Here is a 16,806-nt window from a genome sequence, read left to right on the forward strand (position 1 = left end):
GAACAATCGAGAATAGAAGCCTTTTCTCTCCTGTCCAGGGGAGACAGGTTCTATGGTACCCCAGTTCAGAAGGTCTGTCAGGACTTATGGCAAAAGATGTCTTTGATTTCTGGGGATAAAGGGAATGCCTCTTGGAGGTGGCCTTTCTTTCCAGGAGAGGAAGTATCCTTTTTGGATGATGGCCAACACCCATCTGCCTGTGGTGATGGTTTTCCAAAAGGGGAGGCAGTGAGACAGATGGGCAGATAGGGGTGGGGGGGGCAAGGCAGTCATGCATTGTTGGGGACTCCTCTGTCTTGAAAGGGCTGGCTAGGGGGAAGCTGAGGGGCAGCTGGCCTGGAAGTGGTTTGTCTTCTAGTACCTCTTCTAGGTCTGGAAGAGGTAGATTCAGGAAGGGTTGGGTTACATCTGACAAATGTGGCCTTGGCCGGGTAGTTCCTGTAGTATTTGGGGATGGGGGACACCAACAAATGCTTGATGTCTTGTAATTCCTTACTCTTTTCTTGTAGGTTTTTGAACAGATCGGCAGATTGTTTCCTAAAGATGAAATTGGGGTCTGGGGGGCATCCAAGATCTTAAGACTTAAAGTCCTCTGGTAAGTGTTGAAGTCTAAGCCAGGAATATCTCCTGAGAACAGAGGCAGTTGCTGCAGAGCAAGCAGAAGCTTCTGCAGCATCACAGCTGCATCTAATTGAGTGTCTAGCTACTTGGGCAGCCAGAGAAAAGTTAGAAGAGATATCAGCTTTTGTGGGGCAGTCAAGAGTACTGGCCAGCAAGGTGACAGCTTGAGAGACCAGGTTCAAATTATACTGGGTCATATGAGTTTGATAGTTGATGGCTCTAAAAGCCAATCTGGGTAGATTTGCTGCCTTTGTCAGTGGGTAAGAGTGAGGCACACGGAATGAGTCTGTATTGTTTATCCGGATATGTGGCAATCACAGCTGGGTTGCCGTGGGGGGTTGACTAGGAATTTTTAGTCATCAGGCACCTTGTAGAAGTGGTCTGGGCATTTAGGGGCAGGTGGCTGAGAGTCTGGTGTCTTTGATGCAGAGGGAAAAGCATCCAAGTATGAAGGAATGACAGGTGGGATAGCAGAAGGTGATAAAAGTTCAAAGTACCTCTTCTGAGTTTTAGACATCTGAGAGGTGTCCCATTTGAAATATTCTTTCATTTTGGTGATAGTTTCACCAAATGTAATATCCTCTGGAGGAGTCTCTCACGCAATAAATTCTTCATCTGGGGAGTAGTACTCCTGAGGTGAAGCAATTAGGGAGGTGTAAGAAATGGATTCCTCAGAGGAGGAGTAATAGGTGTCTTGCTCTTCTTCCCTGTCCTGAGAGGCTGGAGGACGGAGAGAAGGTCTAGGGCTTAGCAGTGGTAGAGTAGCGGGAGATGAGGATGAAGGCCTAAGGGCCATAAAGGTCTGCATCAAGGAGGAAGTGAAGGACTGCCAGTCAGGTAGGCCTTCTTTGGTCATGGTCAAATGTTTGTTTTTTTTGTTTCTTTTTGGATGGTGTGGATGTAGACGTAGGCCTGGGGTTGGATGACAATCTAACAGTAGCAGCATCTGGAGGAGGGATCCCAATCAGAAGCTCTGCTAAGTCTGGTTTCACCCTCGATGGTAGTCGGGGTCAGGGCTGTTTCCGGGGACATGCCGGTTGTCAGATGCAAAACAGCTTCTACGAAAGTCATCTCTGAAGTCGATGGGTCTGCCGAGCACCCCTCAACTCCTAAATCGGAAGATAGCGGGGCATCCGATAGCGGAGCGGCAGAGGTAGAGGGCCTAGGAAACCTGACTTCTGACGTGGAGATTCTGTCGAGGCCTCCGAGGCAGGATCCATCCTAAGGGATAATCGTTTAAGCAGTTGGCTCTCCAAGTAAAGATTAAGAGCGGCCAGATGGCTGCTCAGAGTCTTAGGTACAAATGTTTGGCAAATTGAGCAGGCATTGTGGTCATGCTCCCAGCCTAAGCAAAAACTGCAGCGGTAGTGCAAGTCTTTATGGGGAATCTGGCACCCGCACTGGCATTTACCTTTTTTTGCTGACACTGGCTATGGCTAGCTACAGCAAACCAAGCTTTAGCAGGATAATTAGAAGAAATAACCCCAATGGGGTACTTAGCTTTTTAGGTGTTTGCACTGGAGTGAAGCACACGATGCGTTGGCCATCTGTGGCTGAAAAGTTCTGAGGTCTGTGCGTGCAGACATCACATTTAAGGACCCTGGTTTATGGCCCTACACATGTGACGGCCCACGCAGTTCCAACAGCTAAGCTGAAGCTTTTGTATAGGAGTTGATGTACGGGTTTGCCTGAGGTGGAAAATCCCACAAGAATACTACAACATAGGAATAGAAGGGCATCTATTATTTTTGTCACAACAGATATTATTAATTTGTTTACTAGCATCCCACATGATAAAGGGATGGAATTATCTGAGGATGCTTTAAAAAAAGAGAAAGACATACCAACTAATGAACATACTACTTAAACCTCATGGAATTAGTCTTAAAAAATAACTGTATCCACTTTTGGGGAGAAATTTTTCAACAATTAAAAGGGGTGGCAATGGGCACTGCCTGTGCCCCTACATATGCAAATACTGTACTGGCTGCATGAGAAGAAAAATATGTCTAACTCTCCATATACTGACTGCTGTGTACTTTATAAGAGGTACCTGGATGATATCTGTATTTTTTGTACAGACAATATGACTTCTCCATTGATGTGTTAAAAATATCTGGATATAGCAATCTATAAAACTGAGGATGGGTTTAAATCTAGGATACATAGGAAAGAAACTTTTTCAAATTCCTACTTCCACTATACGCTCATTCTCTCAGAAAAGGAGTATTCTCAAAGGACAATATGTCAGAGCTAGTCACATGACTTCAAGAGATTCTGATTTTGATGATGGATGTGTGATTTTAGAAGGCTTTTTTAAAGAGAGAGGTTACCCATTTGACCTAATAAAAGATAAATGTGATGGAAAATGAGAATGGCTGTAACAACCAAGAGGAGATCTTTAACAAAGCTTTCATTATAGAGTTCAACAGTAATGCATACAAAATTAAGATCATCATAGTGAAGGAATGGGAGATTTACAGGTTTGACAGATTTAGTGAAAATTCCTGAGCATTCAGTTAAAGTTCTTTATAAGAGGGCACAAAATTTGAAAGATTTTAGTGGAAAATCATCAAGTCGATGAAAAGGGGGTTCAGATTAAAAGGAAGAGCACATTTAAATGTGGTGCCAGTTCACAATGCCTCTAAATTTGCCATAAAGAGGAGGTTTGTCTAACCTGTAGAGACAAAACAATAAAAGGGAAAAATGTATTTAATTGTAATTCTTTTGGTTTAGTATACCTGGCTTTTTGTGACCAATGCGAAGCATTTTATATGGGCAAAACAGAGCGTAAGCTTAAGAAAAGAATTTATGAGCACTATTATGATATTCGTACTAAAAATGAGAACACTCAGTTTAAACATACTAGGTTATGTCCAAAAGCAAGATTTACATTTTTTGTACTTGAGGAAGTGAAAAGTGACCTAAGGGGTGGACCATGGGACACAAGAACTGAATACTAAGAATTGTGATGGCAGGTTATGCTGCAAGCTAATTTGTTCCCAGGTCTAAATTATAGTATTTCCATATCATTACTCCTTAAAATTAGAACAGCTAAACTGTAATATGTCCCAGTTTTTAAGTTTTATAGGTTTGTAAAAGTTATGAAAGCTTTCTTAAAAAATGATCAGAATGTGGTTTTGAATTTCTTAGTTTATATATGTACATGTATGATGTATATATTTATACAATTTTGTGTGCTCTCAATATGCATTTGTTAAAGTTTTTGAAGAAGTTTCTTGCAATAACGTTTTTTGGCCAAGAGAGGGAGTCATTGTATTTCATTGAATTTGTAGCTACGATTTATTATATTAATTTTCTTTTTATTTAATACACTATTACTAGACAGTGTTTTTATGGTCTTAAATGAATGTGTGTTAAAGATTAGTGTGTAATACATTATATGGCGTATTTGTAGACATTTGCAATAATGTAGTAATTTAATATGAACTTGTCATTATGTGCATTTTTTCATTTATTTTTTTCAATTTACACAAACTGAATGACTGAATAGTGGGCTATACAACAGAATGTTAAGTGGGCAGGGATTCATCTGATGAAGTCTTTGACTGTGAAAGATGAAAATGCGGTGACTCCGTTACGAGTTTATGCTATTTTATGTGATTTTACATACGTGGAATAAAGTTGAGTGGCTTACTAAGTGAATATTGAGTGGTCTCACCTTCCTACTGCCTGTTTTGCTTTCTTGGTTACGAGTTTGTGTTTTGGGCACTGGTTCTTCCTTTTGTTTGGCTGCTCATAAGAATGACCTGCTGGGACACTGGATGACGCCTGATCGACTATTGTACTGCTAATGTCCACTGAAGCAATCACATAAAACCTGGCAAACACGACCAAAGTTATAAAGGTGTCCATGCAAAGAATAGCTGTGTAAAATCTTACCATAACCAGTGATGTCCTTCTCTTCTTTATACTGCAGTATTCATAACATTACAGAGTTTGCCTCTAGCTGACTTAAACTTCCGGCCAGTATACAAAAGTTTAAATGCTGCTGTAAGGTACGTGCGCCGCCGCACATCTCGAGTACACTGGCCATAAAGAGACATCAGGTAAAAAGTGGACATCAGCATGTACCAACCTCAGAATTGAATGCTGCCAAGCATCAGCCTGAGCCTTGGTAAGGAAACATATCACCAGGAGACCAGGCAAGCATCAGTGAGAAGGCAGGGTAGGTAAGTAATACTGCAGCATATAGAGGAGAAGGACATTTACGGTTATGGTATGATTTTACACAACTATTCTATGTCCTTCTATTCATATGCTGCAGTATTCATCACATTAGGAAGAATACCAAAGCTCATGCTTAGGGAAGATAGAATGGAGGAGCAGAAGCTTTTTCTACAAAACCATGTAGGATAGCTCTGGCAAATCTCATCCTGGACCTGGAAATGACATCTAGTTTGTAATGTTTTGTGAAAGTATGAACAGGGGACCAGTTAGCTGCCTCCAGTATAGAGCAAATATCCAAGCCTTTAAAGAATGCTCCAGAGGAAGACACTGCTCTAGTAGAATGTGCCCTCACATTAGAAGAAAGGCACTTACCATGGGTTGATTAACAGAAGGAAATAGTTTCAGAATCCGGGAAGACAGTTTGCTTGGAAACCGTCTGACCCATGGCCCTTAGATGGTAGGACACTGACATTCAAATTTACAGACAGGTTTAGTTTTGTTCAGATACTATCAGAGTTGTATGTGTACATCCAAAGTGTGTAGAATCCTCAAACTGAGAGACTGGGGAGAAGAAAAAAAAGGTGGAAAGGTTGATAGACTGACTGAGGGATAACTCTTTAACCACCTTGGGCATAAAGGAGGGATTGGTACACAAAGATAACCTGTCTGTGGAAGACTGTGAAGGGGGAATTAGACAGAGCTTGCAGCTCAGAGACCCCTCTGGCAGAGGTAATAGCCATCAGCAGAACAGTTTTTCAGGTTTGGAGTGGGACTGAAGGGGCTGTTTCTGAGAAGGTGTGGATGGAGTAGACTTTGAAGAAGCTTGTTTCCTGGGGCCTCTCTTACTTTTAGAGGAGGAAGGCATAACTGGTTTCCTAACAAAGGTAGTATTTGCTGTGTAGTTCCTATGAAACCTGGGAACAGAAGAAACAAGGATATGCTTTAGGTCCTGGAGCTCCTTACTTTTTTCCTGTAAGGATGTGAAAAGGTCTGCAGCTGAGCTGTCAAATAAGACTTTTCCAGAGGGGCATCCATCAGATTAGCAATGATATCATCAGGTATGGGCTGTAACCTGAGTCAGGAATATCTCCTCAGGACTGACCCAGAGGCCGCCTCCCTGGCTAACCATCTGTAGGATCATAACTGCACTTGATAGAATGCCTAGTAACTTGGGCAGAAGAGTTGAGGATGGCGGACAATTTAGCCTTGTAGGAGAGTCTGGGAACTCTGACATGTGATTTCCTGCATCTGATAGGAGAGCTAGAGAATATTTGGCCATGTAGGTCTGTTAATTAATTGCCCTGAAGGCCAGAGTGGTAGAGATGTAAATGTTTTTCCTCAGTCTCTCCAATACTTTGCTCTCTTTATCAGAGGGCAGTAAAGAGGAAAAGGGCAGTAATTTGAATGCCTTATCAGCCAAGCAGATATGGTAGCTGGGTCTGCAAAAAGGGCTTTGAAGAGGAATTTAGGGTCCTCAGGCACCCTGTAAAACTTATCAGAATGCCTGGCAGCAGGAGGCTGAGTCCTGGCATTTAGATACAGCTATAAAGGCATCCACGAAGGCTGGCAGAAGGGGATGGAGAACCCATCTGCAAGAGATCACAATATCTCTTTTGTGTCCAAATGTGACAGCAGTCCCATTTGAAAATTTTTCATTTTCAAGACAGTTTCCCCAAAGATAATATCGTCTCCAGGGAAATCCGTACCATTAGAAGCATAACCCAGAGGGGAAGCTATTTGGGTGCAGTAAGTGAAAGACTCAACTCCTGAAGACTCCTCTTCATTTGAGGAGCTGTCAACAGACATCCTCCTGAAGGGAGTGGATGGAGAGAAGACCTGATGGGGAACAGAAGAAGGCTGACACAGGACCATGAAGGCAATGAAAAGACTTTGTGAAAAGGCCTGCCAATCAGGAGCTTGTTCCTGTGGAACAGGAGCAATGTGTTTAGTTTTCTTCTTGGGAGGTTCCTCTTGGGAGGTTCCATGTAACGGAAGGTGATAGGCCTGATGTCGGCCTGCACTCCATGATGGCTGTAAGCACATCTTCCCATACAGTGATTTGGGTGATGCCACGTGGGCCTTCAGGAATTACAAGCCATGGTTCTCCCCTTTTGCCCGAGTCGGACACCTGCAATTCCCTCGCAGACGTGCTGGTGGACTCCTCTGAAGCTTCCCCTGTGGTACCCTCCTTGAAAGGGCATCCACTACTGGCTTACATCAGCCTCGGGATGGATGCCTGGAAGATCAGGCAGAGGTTTCTTGGCCTGTTTTGACTGTGGCTCATCCGAAGGACCCGACTTAACCTCCATTTCACGCGCTAAACGTTTAAGATGTTGGTTCTCTAAGTAAAGCTTAAGGGAAGTTAAATGGCTCCTAATAATTTTCGGGACAAACACCTTACAAATAGCGCAAGCAATATGGGTGTGGTCTGGAGCTAGATAGAACAAGCAGAGATCATGGAAGTCTATGTGGAATCTGCCTCCCACAATGACACTTGCCCTTCCTAGTTGACATGAAATCACCCAAAAAACAAACAGTACCAAAAACTTTAAGAAAGCCCCTATCTGGCAAGCAAACGTCTAGGGCAGGAGATCAAACAGGTGGCAGTAAAGTTCTGAGGCTGGTATGTGCTGACATCCGCTTTATACCAGTCTCTTTATGGCTGATGTATGCAAGATGATGTGTGTTGTCACATCTTACAGTAGCATTTAGGCTTTTGTATACTGGCTGGACGTACAAATCAGCCGGAAGCAAACTCCCTAATGTGACGAATACTACAGCATATGAATAAAAAGGACATCCCAGAATTCTGGGAAACAATATGGCTGGTGGCTTCTTGTGAGGGAGAACCTGCTGGGCTTGAGCATGAACGGACAATATTCTTGACTTGGGAAGCTTTGCACAGAGTTGTACATAATAGAGCTCAGATGAACTTCAGAGACCGTGAAGTCTGCAGCTGAGACTTCTGAAGGCTTATTGTAATCCCCAATGCAGCAAGGAGTCCCTGGCAAAGAAGATTTAGATTCCTGGATGGGGTGGTTATGAGCTAGTCATTGAGGTAAACTCCAGAATCCCTGCAGTTGTAAATGAGCTGCTACTATTGCCATGCATCTGTTAAACACCAGGGGAACTGTAGTGAGTCCAAAGTGCAGAGCTCTGAACTGGTAGTGACTGACTGCCAGGCGGAAGTGGAGATGCTTCCTGGAACACCTGTCTATTTTGATGTGATTGCATCCTGAAGATCTACTGAGCACATCCAGTTGTTTCTCTTCAACAATGGGAGAACAGACTAAAACAATCTGGTGTGAACAACAAACTGTTAAACTGACGTAGATCCAAAATTTTCAGTTTTCTTCAACTGTAAAAAGAATATTGAGAAAATTCAGGATCCTCTCTATCTGGTGGGACCTCTAGGATGACTCAATTTCTTATACGTTTATTTCAGAAGCTGCAAATTCCCTTTTGTGAGTGCGGATTGTTGGGAATTCTACTTTGAGGTAAACTGAAAGGGAATGAAGCAGCCTCTGGCAATTATTCTCTGCACCCACTTATCTTGAGTGGTGGCTGTTCAGGCTGTGGGGTGCAGAGACAAGTACCCCCAACTGCCTCTAGAGTAGGACAGTTGGGCAACTTTCCAGGAGAGCTGAAAAGGGCTTCTCAGAGAATGCAACCCTGATTCTGAGGACCGTCTCTGCCTCTAGGGTGACATCTCAGAGTTATACCCTCTGCTACACGAAGCTTACTCTTCCAGAAGTGTCAGTTGAAAAACCTGGAGATTTTTGGACCACATTCTCTTCTCCCACCATCTGATTTCTGTAGAAGGTCCTCTTGGGAGTTGAAAATTTAATCCCAAAAGCAAAAAGGGATTTACCATCTTGTTCACTTCTGGAAATGGTTTCTAACTTTTGGACCAAATAAGGTTTATTTGTCATAAGGGGCATTGACGAAGAACTCTTGGAAGTGTTTTGTGAAATCTCAAAGCTGCATCTAAGCATCTTTTCCGAAGGAAATACTTGTGGCTGCTGCTCTAGATGCTTCCTGTGTGGCTTTGGATAGGAGACGCACAGATGCATTTACACAGGGATAGTAGGGTAGTCAAATGAAACTCAAGACTCTCTCTGATCAGCAGACCAAATCTGTTTGAAAACGGGTGAAATGTGCCAGATGGTTAAGCACACTCATCGAAAAAGTGGAGGAGAATTACACTCACTTGCCAAACCTGTCCAGAGTGTCAGATTCTCTAACTGGTGGGTGGACAGAAGATCCCTCCTCAGTGAGCTCCTTTCTGGTGGCTGCCACCCCAACCATGGAATCAACTGGTAGACCGTCGCTCCAGTGTGAATTACCTTTCAGAGCCACTAGGAAAGTATCTGGCTTCTTGGGGATGGCTGCAACCTTGTCAGGTTTCTTCCATGCCCGGGATGAGATAAGGTTCACCATAGCATCTACAGGAGGTACCATCCAAGTAGTAGATGGGTCAGAGTCAAGAGTCTTGAGGAAAACCAGTTCCTCAGAAGAAGAAGGTGTTTGGACGATCAACCCCCTTTCTATGATGTTCAATAATCTCTCTGAATGGAATGTCCTCAAGGGGGAATCTGGAAGAACTTTCTCTCATACCGAAATCAGTATCTGTGGTGGGTGATTCTTCAGAAGAAGTCAAGTGCCGCCACTTACATGTACCTTACTGTGAACCTCTTATGTGGGTTGGTCAGGAGAGGACTCAAACGTATAATGTCTCATGAGGGACAACAGGATCAAGGCTTTTGAGAACTGGCTGCCCAGCTGGGACAAGAGCAGCAGTCTGTGGACCCTAGAAAATCCTATGGGAGGGTGGGATCTGACTGAGGAAGAGAAGATGTTTCCCTTGTTTCACAGAGTACTCTCTTGAATGTCTCGAATGCTAACTTTCAGGATCCAAAACCCCAGTAGGAAACTTAACTCTGGAGACTGTATGGCTAGGATCTGAGGCAGTTGCTAGAGCTGAAATATTAAGGATGGAGTTCCCTAAATGAAGGAAAGGATCAGAGGATCTCTAATCCAATCCCAACCTGTTGGGAGTCTATGCTGATGTTACGGCTCTGTCAGAAGGCTCCAACAAGGTCACAGCTGACCTCTACAGACAGCTGACGAGAGTAGAGGACACAAAGTCAGTTCTGACGTACACCTAACCCTGGGCTAGAGTCAGATACAGGGACTCTGATCCCCCAGTCCAAACTGGCTGCAGGTGCTACACCAGAGAGATCTGAGGTAAAAGGCGAGTGGTCTGAGGTACAACTAATGGTCATAGCAATCTCACCTATCTCCTGCTCTAGCAAACTGCTGGCCTGCTGTGGTGACAAAAGCTGTTGGCTTAACTTTTTCTTTTTGTGGCTGGAAAAAGGACTGAAATAGGTTTTCCATGGTGAAGCCAAAAATGGCACTTCTTTCCGAGGAAAAACACGAGCAAAAGCCAGTAAAAATCTAGTCTTTAAAAGACAATTTTCACATAAAAACAGAGCAAAAACCACTTTTAAAACATTCTACCTGCCAAAAGTAAAACAAACACAACTTCTCTACATAAAAAAATATTTTCCAATACTTCAAACAACTTTTATACCGAAAGGAAAAAAAGAAGCACTCTCATTTAAGAGTAATACAGTCTTGTGACAGTCTGTTAAAAGCTAAATTCCTAGCTTTGAAATAATTTATCTGAAAAGGAGTGTCATAAAACAAATTTTACAAGGGAAGTTCCCCTCCCCCAACAGGGAACTTATCCGCCCAGCAAAGCAGCAGCACAAGCTGACAGTCAATTCTTCAGAAAGACTCAGATGAGCATACTCTTTTGCAGCAGGAAAGCTCAGAAGGGCTTAGTGCCCAAACCTGTCTTTTTAGTTAGTTCAGCTTAAGCTGACTATTTGGGCAAACTGGAAGGTGCTCTGAAGCTTTGGAAGCTGTTGATCTGTTTTATCCTTGGCAGGATATAACCCATACAGCTAAGGTTACTGAAGCAGTGATCAATATGATGAACACAAGTCTGACTAATCTCATATGCAAAGCCACTGAAAGAATTACCATGGAAATGTCTGATAAGGACATAGACACCTTCAAACACTGGATCCAATCCAATCTGGTTTTGTCAAGAGCAGATCATGCCTAATCAACTTGGTGGACTTCAAGACACCAAGGCAATAGATGAGGGCAACATGGTGCATACTGCCTACCTTGACCTGGCTAAGACATCTGACATAACCCACTTTGGCATTGTAAACAAAGTCACAGATATAGGCATGAACCCCATATGTTACACGTTGGAAAGCCAGCTAGCTATTGTATAGTACTACGGAAGATAAGATAGAGGAAACCATCACCACAAAGAGGCCATTCATTAGCGGAGTCCGTGCTGGGTCCACTCCTTTTTGGCATCAATTTCTCAGAAGTCAAGGACATACACCTGACCAAATCTGCAAATAATTGCAAACTATGAGTAGTCACAGAATCTCCCCAAGACATGAAATTCTACATGAAATACCAACACAGACAAATAACTGGTGCTAAAGCTACGGCTTGAAACAATGCCAAGAAATGCATTATAGTACTCTCTGGGATGTCAGCCACCCTAGGAAATTACCTCATCAATAACACATCCATTAAGAGTAGAACCAGTAGTCAGGGATTTGGGTACATAAATAGGTAGTAACCTGACTCTCGACCATGTGTTTACCTCATTATATCCGAGTGTGCCTCCAGGTGAATCTGCAGTAAACTCCTACTGACATCTACAAGTGTCAAATACTGCCTGTTCAAATTTGCATAAATAATTTTCAAAACCATGCTATGTACGAGGTTTTAAAAGATTTCATCTTAAAGCTTACACAATGGCAAACTCAACTGCATTAATATTTGACCTCCGTTGAGTGCAGGTAAAGATATATTAACTATTGTTTTTATGATATAAATTTATATAGGTATCATTTTCACATTCTTCTAAATATTTCAACAGACCGAACTCCTTAGCCTCCTATGAAAGCTCTCAGCAATAATAAATTGCTGCTGACAGTATGTGCATAACTTGAGTGGTTGTTGAGATATTGTAAGTTATTTACAAAATATTACAAGTATATTAGTTACTGCGTTTGCTGTAACTTATACAATTAGGTTTAAAAACTAGAACCTAGAGAATACTACCACTATAAAAATAGTTTGTGCTGAAGTGTTTGCCATTTATACTTCTTTCATAACCCCCTATGGTTACAGGGGTATGAACATTTGTTTGAAATGTGAGGACATAATTTGATTCTGTCAAAAGGCTTAGACTCCGCCCATTGGAAGTTACAGTGCAAACTTCCTGAGCTCCATAGGAGGGAGTGAGTTAAGTAGTAAGGTGATCATTTTAGGATGCTCAACTTATAAGCAGCAGCATGGCATCTAGGTCCAAGGAAGTCATTGTTTCACTGTATCTGGCCCTCATCTGGCCCATCCTTGAATACAACTCCCCCTTTGATATGGACCTGATCAGACACATGTAACAACTGGAATACCCACAGAGATTCCTCACAAAGAATACATGGTGTAAACCACATGTCCAGTGCAAATATAAGAAAGGCATCCTAGGATCTCAGTCTGACAGTCCTTTTGCATATTTGCAAAATGAATAGCATCACCATTAATCCAGGGATTTAAACTTTGCTTGCTATATGAACAGGACTTGCTGGAGGGTCACATATGCATCTAAGAGAACTTCCTTTCTCTGGAACAGGCTTCCATCCATGTGAAACAGAGCTCTTCCTAACCATATTCAAGAGAAACCTGGAAATCAGAAATATACCTGAGGTCTAGCACCCATAGCTCTAATGGACAGAGGCAACCTATAAATCTTGCCCTACCACACATATTTTATTTGACATTTGTTGACCAGAAAAGTATGACTGGGTCAGGAACCCATTTTCAGCAGAGGACTGGGGAGAAAAGCTCCACAAAGTAAAACATTTGACAAAATGAAAGTAGAGATAATTAAGTTTACATTTGGGAGTGTAGCTTACAATAAGTTACAAGGTAGCCCCTATTGATATACAAGCAGCTTGTATAAAACAGTAATCTTTGCAATCAATAAATACAGAAATACAAGATATCAGTGTTAGTTTATCTATTGCAATCCTTTTCGGTGGGCTGTTGGTATTCCTAGTTATGAAAGTCTGTATAGTTTGAAACAGACATCTGCAATGACTTTTAGGTAGACTGCAGGTATATGTTTGGACGAAGAGGTTAAAAAAAGGAAAGGTTTGCAAATATACATCAGTAAAACTTAGCAGCTAATTTGCAGACAGAAATGGAAGAGGCTTAATATTTGTAGTCAGGATTCAATAAATCTGGCTGCTATGCCTTTTGAGGGAGGAAGAAATTATGATAGGGTAAAGTAAAAAAAGGGGGGGGCAGGGGAAGGAGGAAAGTATAAAAAAGTAAAGTGAGCAGAAGGTGGGGGGTAGGAATGGGGTTGCCATGTCATTTTGGAACAGGGTCAGATGCTTGTATCAGGGGTGTTTTTTAGTGTGAGACAAATTCTTGTGGTTTGTTATTGCTCCGATTGATAAGGCATTACAGAGTTTATACCCCTTAAAATAGCCTCAAAGACACAAACTTGCAGGATACAGTTGGGATGCTTGGGCTACGCTTATGAAAACCTTAGTCGTTGTTAACCTTGTACAGACCTATGAACCTAAAACAGCTTTTTTCATCCCCACTGCCTAACACCCTGCATGACCTTAACCTTTTCCTCCATTCTCTTAAAAAGTTTGTCAGTGGGGTACACAAAAAGAGGTCCTTATTTAGTGAGACTAACAACCTGCACTTTGACACCCTCCAGCAGTGGATGAAACCTCAACTAGTCTTATCTGACTGTTGCCCTAGATGCCATATCCATAGCACTGTATTCCACAATTACTCTAGTCATCACCACAGCCAACTCTCACTCTAAGCTCTTCTCAGCTACTCAGGCATCTTTCAACTTAGTTGAAACATGGCTCTCCAACAACCAGCTCATCCTTAACCCTAAAAAAAAAAAACAAAGCTGTTACTCTTCCTACCTAAAAAGTTCAACAACATTACACCCTCCTTCTCCATACAGTGCCTTAATAACACTCCCATTCAGGTAGAATCCAGTACTAAGCTCTTAGGTGTAACCATCGACGATCAGCTTAAATTTGACTTGCATGTTAATAACTGTATCAAAAAGACTCATTCAAAACTAGGGCTCCTTAACGTAACAAGAAATTCCTTACCACTGAAGCCAAGATTACTCTCTCTCTTACCTACCTTCTACCCAGTATAATATACAATTCTCAAATTCTCACAAATCTTAATTCAGCAGTCCTGACCACACTCAAATCTACCTACAACATGGTAGCTAGATTTGCTGCCCAACAAACCTACAAATCCCATCACTGTCTCTAAAACACCTAAACTGGCTTCAATTATCCCATCAGCTTTTTCTCTCTCAGGTCCAGATTATCCATTACATCCTATAACCAGCCTTCCTACTGCCCAGCACTATCCCCTCTCATCTCCCATTATTCTCCCTCCAGACCTCTCCGAAGCTCTAACCAAGACCTACTACAAGTCTATAAACCCAAGTCTAAATCTGGACACAACATGTACAGCTATCACCCCACTATTGCCTGGAAAAGGCTCCCACTAGAAATCAGGACCCTTTACACATCCTAAACAATTTAAGACAGCCACCAAAAAGCACTTTAAAAGTCACTGGTCCTGCCACTCCACTCTCCCTCCTTAAAACACCCTACTTCTCATACCTTAACCTACTTTCTGCCCTTAACTCACTCTTCCCAGTAGCTCTCTCTAATCTTCCTTGACTAAACTCTTTCTACTGTCTTCTAAAATCTATTAAGCAAATTGCCTCAGAGAAACATTCTATTGTAATTGTCTTGCCTAATGCAACTACGTCATGATAAAACTGGGTTTTGTAACCACTTACCCCAAAACTATACTCATCTTAATGACATATTTCTTTTTATACATCTTGAAATAGTTATGCTATACTTCTGATTATTGACACTGTATAACATTGTATTGCTACTTAATGCCTTGCAATAATCCTGTAACATTGCTGTTTAATGCTAATTTATAATGAAAATTGTATAATACGTTGGAGGTTTGCTCCCCGGGCCTCCGCTGAAAAAAGGCTCTTCAGCTCAGTCGGACAATCCTGGTCAACAAATACAAAATAAATAAAATAATTACTTGAATAACTGTCTGTGTGCACTTCAACAGTTCTGCCTTCAGGCCAATATCAGATAAATCCCCAATTATTTCCTCTGGATGGTTTTCCTACATCTGACCTGGTACAAAGGTTACAGTCTTCTCCTCCCATGTACAAAGTTTGATACAGACATCTGGCTAATGCCTGCATGGAGTTTATGTTCTCGTATTTCTGTAGGATTCCTCCCACCTACCAAAAATATAGTATTTCCACCTCAAACTCACCCAAGAATGGACTCTAGATGGTGCCTACAGGGGGAAGAGTTGTACAAATGAAGTGCTTTGGGCATCAACTGTGGTGCGCAATATCGTCCAGACACAAGAACAGGGATCTCAGATTCTAAAACGTCGTCAGGGCTAGCCATTCAATGGTGTAAAAATTGCCTGCAGATGATTTGGTTGTTTTCACTAAATGGGCATGGGTGTTTTCCAGTGTTAAGTGAGACAAGGACCTGCCCTATTCAGACCAACACAAAAGACCCATGCTAACATGGGAGGGGTCTATATGCATCTATTGGCCAGTGTGTCCCTCCAATAAAGCCCAGCAGCCCTGAGTCAATATGTACTGGCACTCTAGTGTCCAGTTACCTGGGATAGCTCTGCTGAGTGAAAGCTGTATGTAAAACCGATCAATCTACCAAACATGAACTAAGGATTGCAACACTGAATGTATGCTCACTGACAGGTCAAAATTTGGAAGTACAAGTATGACTCTGCCACTGTCCATGTGGGTGTGAATGACCTGAGATGCACCTCCATGGATTACATGAAAAGAGCAAGGAGGAGCTCTCGGATTATGTGGCCCAGGCAGGTATGACCCTAGCCCTGAGCAGCATACTACCATCGCCCAGAATGATACCGCTGTACAAGCAGAAAATGACTGACTTCAACAATTGGCTAAGTTTCTGGTGTCATTCTAAGGGGATCCAGTATATGTCTGCTTGGGATGACATGATTGACAGACCTCGATGCTTTTCCAGAGATGGCCTGCATCTGTCACCCCTGGGTTTCTGGATACTGGCTAAGGCTCTTGCCACCCCTATAGTGCCTTTTTAGGCGATGTTCCAAAGATCAAATTACCACCTTAACAGTTCTAAATAAATGCAATCTGAGGGTCATGCTGGTCAAAGCTAGACGTCTAAATCTCAAGATGCACTTGCTCAAAGCACTCCTCAAAATGGCGCACCATCGACATTTGTGCTGTAACAGGGACCTGGTTTAAAGCAGCAGAAAGCACCCATACACTTACCAGGCTATAACTCAGTCCACACCTTTCGGCCCCAGAACATGGACCGAAGCTCCAAATCGGTGGTGTCTCCATATTTATAAAGGATATGCACACCTCCAGACTAGTAGCCCAGCATAACGCATCTGAGATACTTCAGGTACAACTAACATTGGGTAAGACGGTGATTCGGGTTGTAGCCTGCTATAGGTCCCCAACCATATCCCAAAACTCTCACTCCACATTCCTAAGCACCCTGGAAACTATTAGGGTCTAACCCAACACTCTCATACTAGGTGACTTCAACTACTCCTCCATCAACTGGGAAACCTACTCATGCACCAATATACTGGCCCAACGCTTCCTGGAATTCATCAATTCCAATGCCTTTGACCAGCTTATTCTTACCCTCACTAGAGACAGCAACATCCTTGACCTGGTTATTGCTAACATGGGCAACCGTTGCTCTACACCAAAAGTTAATTCCTCCCTGGTTAGATCCGACCACAAACTAATCA

This window comes from Protopterus annectens, chromosome 8.part0, assembly GCF_019279795.1.
Source record: "Protopterus annectens isolate FY-2018-M chromosome 8.part0, PAN1.0, whole genome shotgun sequence".
Classification (NCBI taxonomy): Eukaryota; Metazoa; Chordata; order Ceratodontiformes; family Protopteridae; genus Protopterus; species Protopterus annectens.